The sequence below is a fragment of the Rhipicephalus microplus genome, chromosome 5 (genome assembly GCF_043290135.1).
Source record: "Rhipicephalus microplus isolate Deutch F79 chromosome 5, USDA_Rmic, whole genome shotgun sequence".
Classification (NCBI taxonomy): Eukaryota; Metazoa; Arthropoda; class Arachnida; order Ixodida; family Ixodidae; genus Rhipicephalus; species Rhipicephalus microplus.
Window position 1 is genome coordinate 56,780,644 of NC_134704.1, and position 10,277 is coordinate 56,790,920.

The following is a 10,277-nucleotide window of genomic DNA, read 5'->3' on the forward strand; positions in this document are numbered from 1 at the left end:
AACTCGGGATAAACAACACAGTGCAAGAACACATCGAGGTGCATTTACTAGCGCAGAAAATGAGACTAGTGCTGACTGCTACGGGCAGGTACACGTTGCAGACATTGGCTTTGACGGATGCATTGCGGAGAAATCAATAACACGGCGAGCATACCAAAGGACATTTGCCAGATACCTCAAGTCAGCGCAATAACTTGAAACATGCATCCAAAAATTTATAAGGCTCGAAGACAAGCCAGATCAGAAGCACAAAAAATTCAAGGCGAGAACCCACGTATTGTACGTTGACGCGACCACAAAAAGAGAGCACTCCGGAACAGTTGTAAGCGTTGTTGATCACCAACTTAGGAAAGTTAACAGCGCTTCGATCAGAAGCACCAACATAATCGAGGCTGAGGAAGTACCGATCACATCCGCCATCACACACCAGAGCGAAGAGTCTACTACAGAAATAGTTACTGACTCGCAAGAAGCGCGTCGGCGGTACAGCAGTGGATGCATATCCAGTGCTGCCATCCACGTACTCAAGGGAAGAAAAATCAACTTCTCGAGCTGCTCCATTACGTGCACACCATGCCATAAAACTGTGACAGGGAACCAGCGTGCCGACGCCATCGCCCAAGAATAGGCTGACCGGGGAGCGCACAACAACGAGGAACCAGTCACTGTTACTAGACACTGTATAGCAATTTTAGAACACCTGAGAGGCCTGAGGAGGACATGCCCCCTCACCGCAAAGACCTCACAAGAGAGCAGTCGGTTGCCTGGAGAGAGCTGCAGACTAATACGTACTCCAATCGCAGTCTGCTGAGTAAAATCTTTCCGGGCATATATCCCAACAAATGCCCGCTATGCAAAGAACACCCCACACTTTACCACAGGACATGGGCCTGTGAACACACACAGGTAGTGCCAAGAAACTGTACACCAACATCGAAGCAGTGGGAGGCTGCGCTGTCCTGCTCTAAGCCCGAAGAGCAGCTCAAGCTGATCGACAGAGCTTACAAGATCGCAAAGGCCACCGGGGCCATAGACGGAGCTCTCCGCCTTCACCGGAAAAATATTTGTAATAAAGTTTGGCGTTCATTCCAGTCTGAAGCATGCGTAGAGAGATTGCGTGTGGCCTAGACAGCTTTTCGTTTAGCATTGAAACGGACCTACAGCCTAATTGATGGTGTTTCGTGGTGTCATTCAAAGTAGACATAATGTCCCTAAAATAAAGGTTGGGGGCTGGTCCGTCTGTCTGAGAAACACAAGTTCCGGCGCGGTAAGTGAAGCCTCGCACGTTGAAGTGGGCTTTCTCGTTGACATTGAGAAGGCCCCCACCTTCAAGACAAGGTGAGCAGGGAACCAAATGTTAGTGTCGTGGGTGAGTTCCTTGTGAGCGAGAGTTCTAAAAACTTCCTTGAACACGGAACTAGATGCGAATGCCTTAGCAGTGGATTTAGAGTCCGTATAAGTCCTTTGTGTACCGATGAGAGCTAGTGCAATGGCCATCTGTTCTCTCTTTTGTGTGAAGAACTGGTTAAAAGCGATGCTGACAAAAAAAAAAACTTACCCTTAGTGTTTTTTTACTTACGGATACTCCTGCAAAGTGAGTGCAAACGCCGTACTGGGCGGCATCAAAAAAACACGAAACAGACGAGCGGGTGCGAGCTTGAGCTAAAAGAGAGGAAGCTCGAGCGACAGGCCTGTCCTCGTTGTATTGTGGATTCATATTTCGTGGAAGGGGACACACGTTGATGCTACAGCGTATATAATTATCAAGAGGCGTATTTTGCGCTTCGAGCGTCCGGGGGTTGACTTCAATGTCAACCAGAAGCTTTCTCCCTGCTGGTGCGATCGAAAACCTGACAACCTGTGCCGTTTGTTTAGCTTCGATAACATTTTCAAGCACGTTTTGGACTTCATAAGGTTTCATAAAGCTTCATAAGGTTTTCAGTGCTTGTGCGAATAGGAATGCCAAGAACTTTGTTGATGCTTTTCCTTATGAGGATGTTCAATTTATTTCTCTCATGAAGTTGCCACCTGTGCATAGATGCGACCTAGCTTATGTGGCTCATCAAGAATGCATGAAACAGTCTGAGGAGGTTGTCCTCGCGAAGACCATTCCGACTGTTGGAAATGCGTGAGATTAGTCGGATGACCCCTTCCGCCTTGGAAATCAGATGGTCGATCCTGCGGCCGCTCTGCCCATCAGCCTCGAAAATCATGCTAAGAATGCGTATGAAATCCACCATTGGAATATGCTGCTTTGATGCCGTGTACAGCCTAATTTAAATGTCAGCCAGTGGTTGCCAGTTTTTGGGTTTGGGTCCCCGTCTCGTGGGTCGATATAATAGAAGTTTGGACTTTGACAACGAGATTGATTGATTGATTTGTGGGGTTTAACGTCCCAAAACCACCATTTGATTATGAGAGACGCCGTAGTGGAGGACTCCGGAAATTTTGACCACCTGGGGTTCTTTAACGTGCACCCAAATCTGAGTACACGGGCCTACAACATTTCCGCCTCCATCGGAAATGCAGCCGCCGCAGCCGGGAATCGAACCCGCGACCTGCGGGTCAGCAGCCGAGTACCTTAGCCACTAGACCACCGCGGTGGGGCTTTGACAACGAGAGATTGAGGTCCATTTCCTTTATGTAGACTTCAACACAAACGACGGCCTCTTGAAGAGAGCTCTCCACAGAGCCCTCCGAGCCACCGACCTTCATTATGTTTATGTATTCCGCGCAGATGACGAACTTGATGTCTTATTGGCTTTAGAGCTTGGCAGCGAGGCCGCATATTGCAATGTTAAATGGCAGTGGGGAGATGACTGAGCCCTGCGGTGTGCCGAAGGAAGCGAAATCACAGGGCTTAGACTTGAGATCACCTAGTTGTATAGTGGCTTTTCTATTCCTTAGGAACGAGCTAGTGAACTTGCGAAGGTTGGCTCCTAAGTTGAGAGAAGAGATCGAGAGAAGTATGTGGGAGTTCGAGACTTTGTCAAAAGCCTTTTCAAGACTGAGTCCGAGAACGGCTCTAACGTTTTTCGTGTCCTGACCCATGATGTGATGCTTCAGCGATTTCATGACATCCTGAGTAGGTAGGTGTGGTTCAAAAGCTATCATGTTGTACGGTAACTGGTTAGTCGTCTCTATGTGCTTCGATATCCGATCGTTGATAACATGCTCGGCGAATTTGCCTACACAAGAGGGCAGTGAAATCTGTCGTAGCTTGCTAAGACTGGGACTCCGGCCAGGTTTAGGGACGAGAATAACCGACGCCATTTTTCAATGCTCAGGGAAAGTCCCCGTCTCCCAAATACGATGGTTTTTTTAGTGAGGATGGTGACAGAGTCATCGTCTAAGTTGCATAGGGTCTTGTTTGTAATGACATCCGGCACCGGGGCGCAGTTTCCATTGTAATTGTTTGAGGTAGTCCGGACTCCTTCTTCCTGGAAGGGCTTCTCCAATTCGAAGGCTGGTGATCCCGTGTATTGCGTGAAGCCAGAGGAGGCTAGGCGGTATCTAAATGGAGGTATTTCTGTGCCAGACACTCCGTCATTTCCATTTCCGATTTACCATTCCTTTCTGAGTAGAGTATTCAGTGTACCAAGCGCGTCTGGTTGGATTTAGGGAGAAGGAAGCTTTTGTGAGAGCCGAAGGTGTCGGAGGGGATGGAGAGGGCGGTGACAGAGGGTGCGTCGTCGCAGAAGAGTGGCAAAAGAACACAGGATAGAGGCGGGATGTGAGTGTCTGTGGCCATGGTGACTCGGGAAGATAGCGGCTTGAAAGAAGGTTTCTCAGAAATCGGCGCTTCACACAGGGGTGGTTCACACACCGTCTTACACTCTAGTTCAGCATGCGCACAGTCGACGATGACATGATGAGCGCAGAGGAAGTGCCAGCCTAAGATGATACTGTGTGAACATGGGGAAAACCCAACGAATTCGACAACATACAAAATATTTTGGCTTACCAGTCGAGCTGAGCCCGCCGCAGAATGTTAGATGTGATGCGCAGTGGCCATACGGAGAGCGACATTGAAAAGCGACAGCGTAAGCTTCTTCAACTTGCGGCACAGCTCAACACTTAGCGCAGACACGGCAGCACCAGTATCAACGAGCACTTTCGCAGGTACACCATCAATATGCACAGCTAGTTCATTAGCAGGTAAAAACGGAGGCCTCAAGTTTTAGATATGTGCACAGCTGTTGCCTCGGGAACTGCGATGGTAAGTTTTCCGTTTGGGCGGGTGGTGATTGAGGAAGCATCGGAGAAAAAGAACGGCGCCGAGGTGAGGGCGACCGATCACTGTCGAAGCCGCGGTGACGTGGCGACTACTGATCCGACATGGGGGGCGGGGGACAAAGACGACTTTGGTGGCTCTGAATGACAGGAGTCGTAAGTCGCCTCACCAGCAGCTGGGTTGCAATCCCGATGACGGCAGTAGCGTGCCACATGACCTTGAAAATGGCAGAAACAGCAAATTGGCCTGTTGTCTGGAGTGCAATAAGGGTTAGTTGGTGGTGGTGCGCGGTGGGGAACTGGAGGTGGGTGGGAACGTATAGGTGGACTTGCTGCGTAGAGGCTACGGGGCTGTCGAGCAAGATCTGTGATGGTTGGTAGTGATGGTGGCGATCATCTGGCGGCCTCGGCGTGACAGGGGCGGAGGTGGGCGAAGGATGGTATGTGGGAGACCGGGTGTCAGAAACTTGCTCATCGAATGCCTTGCGGAAAATTGGGGTCAGTGTGTGCACACTAGTCGGCACGTACGGCAGAAGAGACAATTGGGGCGACACTTCTTCTCGGACGAACTTCTGGATTTGCTGCATTACGTGGTTTGTTAGAAGGAAACATTGACAATGGGTAACGCAGATGTAGAGGCCGTGTCGAGGTTTGCACGTCGAGTAGGAATGCGCTCTCTCCGCAGCTCCTCGGAACTCTTACAGTGCTGAATAAGCTGGGCGACGGTTTGCGGGTTTTTGCAACGAGCATGCGAAAGGTGTCGTCCTCGATACCTTTCATGATGTCCCGTATTTTGTCAGCGTCAGACACGTCGCAACCAATACAACTGCAGAGGTCCAGAACATCCTCAATATACGAGGCAAACGTCTCACCAGAGCGCTGTGCGCGGCAGCATAAGCGCTGTTCGGAGCGGAGCTTGTGAACAGCAGGTCGGCCAAAGACTTCTGCAAAGCGCGTCTTGAAGGCTGACTAAGAAGGTAGTTGTGCTTTGTGGTTATTAAACCAGAGTTCTGCCGCTCCTGCGAGATAGAAATTAAGGTAAGCGAGCTTATCTGTGTCATCCCACTCATTGTGGGCGCTTACCGCTTCTTACTGGTACAGCCAGTCGTCACCGTCTTGGTCGTCGGTGGCGTTAAAATTAACTGGATCTCACTCTCGTGGCATTCCGGAACAGGTGACAGATGGGATTATGACTGCAAGTGGCTGGCATTGGCGAGGCGGGGGGGGGGGGGTGAGGTAGAGTCCGGGAACGCAGTTCCAGTTTGAGACAACCAGCACTCCCCACAAGATGTAAGAATACTGTTAGACGCCACGCCTGGATGAAGCAACCGTTTAATGGGCCTAACAGCACCACGACAGCAGACAGTGGTTTCAGCAGCAGCTACAGCATCACGAGCCTCCGCCACAACAAAAGTCTTCTTCACCGTTTCTGTAGCAGAGCCTGTATTTATCACTACAATACACGCACTCACACACACACACACACACACACACACACACACACACACACACACACACACACACACACACACACACACACACACACACACACACACATATATATATATATATATATATATATATATATATATATATATATATATATATATATATATATATATATATATATATATATATATATATATATATATATATATATATAATTTAAAAGAAAGTGTCCTTGGATCCAGTGCAAAAATACCTAGAAGTAGAGGACGGGCAAAACGAAAACGTTTTATTTTTCCTTCGTTTCATCCGGAGACCGGATGAAACGGTCTCCGGATATATATATATATATACATATATATATATATATATATATATATATATATATATATATATATATATATATATATATATATATATATATATATATATATATAAATATATATATATATATATATATATATATATATATGTATATATATATATATATATATATATATATATATATATATATATATATATATATATATATATATATATATATATATATATATATATCCAGAAAAATCATCTGATTACGCCATGATCTTTTTCTGTCCCAGTAGCCCAAACTGAAAATATAAAATGGTTGATAATTTCTGTCATTTCTGTCCCCGTACAGGAACCGCATATACCGCACTAATCATTCAGGTTTGCTAGTTTCTGTAGAGTGGAGATGTTCTGCGGTAAAGATACGGGCGGTAAAAACCCATGGAATATGATTAAAAAGAGGTAATAATCACCATCCTGCATTACATTTCCTTAATATGTGGGGGCGCACTGAATAAAAAAAATTATCCCAACCCTTATCGCGATTTCAAGATGTTGCTGTGTAATACGCCTAAAATGCATTTGCGCATTTCTTTTGCAGTAGTCAGATTCTTGCTCAATCATCCCTACAGACAGGCGAGGATCGATCGGGCTGTCAACGACCTCTCATATTTCAATCAATTCTTGGAACTGATAGAAGATAAGTTCATTCCAAATATTATGAACTGGAACCAGCAGATGCTCGCCGACGCTCAGATCACTGCTGTGAGCAGCTCAGAGAACGTGCACCCGGGCGTAAGTTTCATCCTCATTGTTTACCGTAAACACAACATTTCCTATAATCATAGTGTAGTGCTGTTCTGAATCATTTTTAAGCGGGCCTGCTTAGTTGCCATCCACCTACGTACTTTTACTTTTCGAAAGTATTACACTTAAATAGACACAGGTAATATAACACCCCAAAAGCTGAGTTCAACAGTTGAAACAATCTAAGGACATGTTCCACGATTGGGCAACATTGTAGAAAACCGTATATAGCGTCCCACTTTCAGGTCGACTTTGCTGTGGCTTAGCGGATTAAGGACCTTGATCCAGGGCTCTACTATTCCTGCCTGCCTGGAAACGTTCAAACATTTGGGCAGATGTGTCTAATATTATCGCTAGGTAATACATTTTTTGCCATAAATATTTAGGAACAAGATTGGCGTACATATGGTGTAGCTCTGCAATGTCAAGTGCTTGTGATCCTTCGAAGGGCTGCGTGTCTTCAGCCAACGTCCTTTACTAAGGAGTTTTGATAAATGGCTACACTGACTATTCGTCTGTCTATAAACTGTCTAATAATAGTAGACTTCGCTTCTTCGTACCACGCTGTAGTAATTTACGTGCGAAATGCATCAAGAATATGTCGAAAAGTCGAAAAAAAAAACGGCTACAGTGTGTTTCCAATTGCCAAACAAGCTGCTCCAAAACGAATACTTTCTTCGTCATCCCTAGCGAGTACCGTGGTTGCTATGACGCGTGATATACGCATGCTCTCGAATTGATGGCATTAATTTAGAACACCCGCCTCTCTTTAGGTGCGTACCTTGGCCGATGCAAGTGACAACGCAGGAATCGTCAACACGGCTTCTACAAATCGAATCTTAATTTTAGCTCTTGCCAATCCAGCCCCTAGAACGCAGAGTCGTTGCCTGAAATGTCGAAACGAGTGTGTACAGTTAAGGCTTCTTCCTTTAGTGTAGCGTGCTTTTGTAGTGACGCTTGCGCCTGAACCGAAGGAGTAGGCCGAACTTTTTTCGAGGGTTTAAACACGTTTAGGTGTGTTAGTGTGCGTACCCATGCGAAATTCGAAATTTCGGGTTGGGTGAACTTGACCCCCTCCAACCGTACACCCTCGTCGCTACGCTATTAGCCCTAAGTGAATACCAGATCGTTTCCGATGTTCTAACAGGCGGCGCTGAATCAGTGCGGCGTACGCACATTTGGAGCTCGTAGTAAGTCATATCTGTTTACGAACGGTGGACGATTCTGTACAAATTTTGATATCTGTGTGTATGGCATAAGAATTCAGGAAATACGGCTGCATTTACGAGCACGAAGCGATCAGCCAGAAATCATTAAATTCTTGTACTCGTGCAAGATGCATCATTGCAAGTGCCCTTAGATCATGGCAACCTGCAAGGTCTGTAAGCAGAGGCAAGCTGACATGGCGATAGTTTGGCCACAAGCAAGGCGGCCCGTCGGTCAAGATAGCCTAACCGTCGGCAAGAAGCGGGCATGCCCTAAAGCACCTGTATCTTTATGCTGCCACTCGGCCAACGAAATGCGCAAACACGTCTTTTCTTATGCTTTGAGACAATTCTTTTGAGTTTTTGAAATATATTTCATTATTGTTTTCTTTATCGTTATACTCCTATACAGCTTTTATGTGTTTACTTTGATATGGTAAATTGGATACGTGGGACTTATTCATTAGTATTGCAGGATGTAACACTCTGTATCGGTGGCACTGTTAGCCTCTCCTCACTTACCAAGTTTGAATATTTTACGATTACCCATTTGGAGCCCCTCAATGATTAATCTGATTCCCTCAAAGTTGTACAAAATGACAAATTCTGATGCTGACACACAGACACATGTCAATATTGTTGCAAAACTGTCTATAATAACTAATGGGCTAGCCTTCTAAGCCTTTTAGACTGATTTGCCGACTGTGTCCCCTCTACGTCCAGGGTGAATATAACGCCCACAACGAAACACAGGATAATCACTCCCCCCAACGAAAGGCCCGTACGCTCACGTGTCTACCGCATCTGTCACAAGGAACGAGACGCCATGCAGGCCAACAAATGCCTGTGGACGACATCATACAGTCTTCCACCAGCCCATGGGCGTCAAGCATGGTTGTTGTGAAATAGACAGAAAGACGGGATTTTGCATGGACTACCGCAAGCTCAACAACGTCACGAAGAAGGACGTCTATCTCCTACCCCGCATCGATGACTCTTCGGACCCCCTTTGACATGCCCGATACTTCTTGTCAATGGACCTTCGCAGTGGCTACTGGCAGATCAAGTTTGACCAGTGAGACCGTCGGAAAACAGCGTTTATTACGCCAGACGGCCTCGACGAATTCATGGCCCTTCCTTTCGCTTTGGGCTCCACTCCTGCTACGCTTCAGCGCATGATGTACACGGTAATTTCAGGTCTGAAGCGGCAGTCACGCCTCGTTTATTTATATGACAAAAATTTCTTTGTGAAACCATTGAACTGCATCTCGAACTACTTCGATCCATCCTCAACGCAATTCGCACTGTATGTTTGTCTCTAAAGCCTGAAAAAGGACATCGCTAAGTTATTCCGATGAGTTGAACGATACCGCCTACAATGAATCTCTAGTAATTGAACTACCTGCACCAAATAAAAGCTTTTGTGCATCAGGAGACGGAATAAAATCCCACTTGCTTGTTTCTGTTTGATTCATGGAAAACAGAACCGCCCGGAACAGAGCGAGTGGTCGAAAAGTGTGAATTTCGCCTGGTCGGACTAGACAGCTCCTGCCATCTAGTGGGTCCCAGTTGAACTAATCAAGCCTGCCATCTCGGGGGCCATGGCAGGAAATTGTTCAACGGCTGTTGTTGCTGGTCTGGCTCCCGCTACTTCCGTTCTTCTGCTACTAGTGTCGGCGGCCGCGCAGTAAAGCCGGGCAACGTTGTGTATATGGCTACAGTGACGTTGGAGGATCCGCTTAAGACGGGTAATTTGAAGTGTGCTAACACGATGCGGATCACTAAAACATGATTTTATATGGAAATAAGGGCTACCTCGGTACAGAACAAACGCTAAGAGGTTTCTGGACCACTAATTAAGCAATCAACATCGACTCGATATTTATCTTCTGTGTACGTTAAGATATGTGAATAGTTGAAAATTTCGAATAAGGACCTGAATAGTGCGCAGTCGAAGAACTCAATATTTTCCAAATAATTTTTGAATAGTCATGCACCACTCAGAGGAGATCACTCCTATGGGACATTGTGGATGCCTGGACCAGCTGGCGATTCATAATTTATGCCTGGAGTAACACAGTTTACTATGTTTTTCTATGATTCATGTGCGCCACGCGGTAGAGAACACTATCGAGAAGTAGACGGGAACAAGCGCGGACTATATATAAACTGTCGGATTGTTTTTCACATACCAAACATACACGCATCACACACACGCATCACATTTACTTTATTTATTTAGGTTTTTCATAAATTGAGTATTGATTTAGTTGGTAA